Consider the following 2,634-nt stretch of genomic DNA (forward strand, 5'->3'; position numbering starts at 1 on the left):
TGCCCTTATGACAGGCCAAGTCTCTGTAATAGCCACCATGTCATTGTTCCATGTACCTACCCATACTTGAAGTTCATCACCCTTGTACTTTATACTTCCCACATTAAAGTAGACACATTTTAACCCATCCAACTGACTGCAATTTTGCCCTTTCAACTGTCTATCCTTCCTCAGTCTTTCTACACTCTGCATCTACTTGTACACTAAATACACCAACATCTGACTTATCACTCTGGTTCCCCACTCCCTGCCAAACTGGTTTAAACCCTCCCCAACAGTTCTAGCAAACCTGCCTGAAAAAATATTAGTCCCCCTCCAGTTCAGTGTAACCCATCCCTTTTGGACAGGTCTTACCTTCCCCAGAAGAGATCCCAATGATCAACAAATCTGAAACTCTGCTCCCTGCACCAATTTCTCAGCCACACATTCATCTGCCAAATCATCCTATTCTTACCCTCCCTGGCATGTGGCACAGGTAGCAACCCAGAGGTTACTACCCGAGGTTCTGCTTTTCAGCTTCCTACCTAGCTCCCTATATTCCTTCTTCAGGACCTCATCTCTTCCTACCTATGTCATTGGTACCAATATGTACCACAACCTCTGGCTGTTTACCCTTCCCCTTCAGAAGGCTGTGGGCCCAATCCAATATGTCCCTGACACCAGGGAGGCAACATACCATCCAGGAGTCTCTTTCATGTCCACAGAAATTGTCTACAACCCCCCCCCTTACTATGGAATCCCCTATCACTACCACCCTCCTCTTCTCCCCCCCTTCCATTCTGCACCACATGACCTGGCTCAGTGCCAGAGACCTGGTCACTGCAGCTTTCCTCTGGTAGGTTCCCCCCCAACAGTATCCCTGCTATTGGGGGGAACAGCCATAGGGGGTACTCTGTACTACTTGCGCATTCTCCATCCTTCTCCTGATGGTCACCCAGCTACCTGCCGCCTGCATCTTTAGGAGTGACTACCTCCCTGTAGCTCTTATCTATGTAGTCCTTGTTAGCCCATAGGAGCCAAAGGTCATGCAGCCACAGCTCCAGTTCCCTAACACCTTCTGTAAGGAGCTGCAGCTGGATGCACCTCATGCAGATGTAGTTATCAGGAAGACTGGAGGTCTCCCAGAATTCCCACACCACTGACCCTGGAGCCATTCTCACCACTCTGGCTTGGCACTAAACAAAACACCAAATCAAAGAAAGGAACTTACCAGATACTTACCTTCACACACCCCCCAAAAATCTCTTGAGCTGATGCCTCAGTTTCCCCCACTCTAACACCAATCCACTACCACAATAGCCACTCTACTTATACATGCTTTCCCTTTATTTGCTGCTGTTAATAAGCCAATCAACTGATAACAATTTGCAAATGTGCTTTGTTTAGATTCTTGCAAGGTGAAACTCACAAGCTCAGGCACAGAGACTCACCTCTTTTCAAAGATCCTGCTCCATATCTCACTCCAACTCCTGACTCTGCAAGGTGAAACTCATAAGCTCAGGCATAGAGACTCACCTCTTTTCAAAGGTCCCGCTCCAAATCACCAAATAAACTTGAAAGAGTGCAGACAAAATTTTACAAGGATGTTGACAGGACTTGAGGACCTGATTTATAGGGAAAGGTTGAATAGGTTAGGACTTTATTCCCTGTAATGCAGGAGAATGAGGGGAGATCTTATAGAGATACACAAAATTATGAGGCATATAGATAAGGTGAATGCATGCAGGCTTTTTCCCCTCAGGTTGGGTGAGACTAGAACTAGAGGTCATAGATTTCAGGTGAAAGGTGAAATATTTAAGTGGAATCTGAGGGGGAACTACTTCACTCAGAGGGCAATGTGAGTGTGGAACAAACTGCCAGCGGAAGTGATGGATGCGGGTTCAATTGATTAAGTTTGATTAAGTTTGGATTTGTACATGAAGGGAGGGGTTTAGAGGGATATGGTCTGGGTGTAAGTAGATGGGACTAGGCAGAAGATCAGGTCGGCATGGACTAGTTGGGCCGAAAGGCCTGTTTCTTTGCTGTAGTACCCTATGACAACTGAGTCCAGAGAACACACATTGCTCAGAAATGGTATAACTCTAACCCTACTAAATTCAACAGTTGAAAATTGCTCTCCAGGTAGTCTACAATCCTGATGGATAGGGGGCTAACAGTATCACAGAAAATAGTAAAATAACATTATGCAATGTTTTTCTGTCCAATACATTTATTTTTCATATCTTTATTAATAATTAATGTATTTCAAAAATCACACACTGAAGAGAGTTTGTTTCAGTTGATTGCTCAACAGTGACATCACTACTCATGCCCATGGCTTCTGTGTGTTTGTGTGTGATCAGGATGGTGGGTTGGGGCAGAATTTCCAGGAGCAACTCTATATCCACAAAACTCCACATCGCAATTTACAAATTACACCACAAAGCATGTAAAACATTACACTGTGCAATGGAATTTCTGCTCTCTCTTAAACATAAATATTTAGCTGCTTAGGGAATCAAAATTCCACACACAAATCCCAGCACAAATGTACAGGGTACTTCTGATGCTGAGATCGGTGCAACCACGATAAAAAATATTCTGTTGTACAGGTCAGGTTTATAAACACTTTCATTTGAGAAGGTAACACTGAGG

This window comes from Pristis pectinata, chromosome 6 (genome assembly GCF_009764475.1).
Source record: "Pristis pectinata isolate sPriPec2 chromosome 6, sPriPec2.1.pri, whole genome shotgun sequence".
Classification (NCBI taxonomy): domain Eukaryota; kingdom Metazoa; phylum Chordata; class Chondrichthyes; order Rhinopristiformes; family Pristidae; genus Pristis; species Pristis pectinata.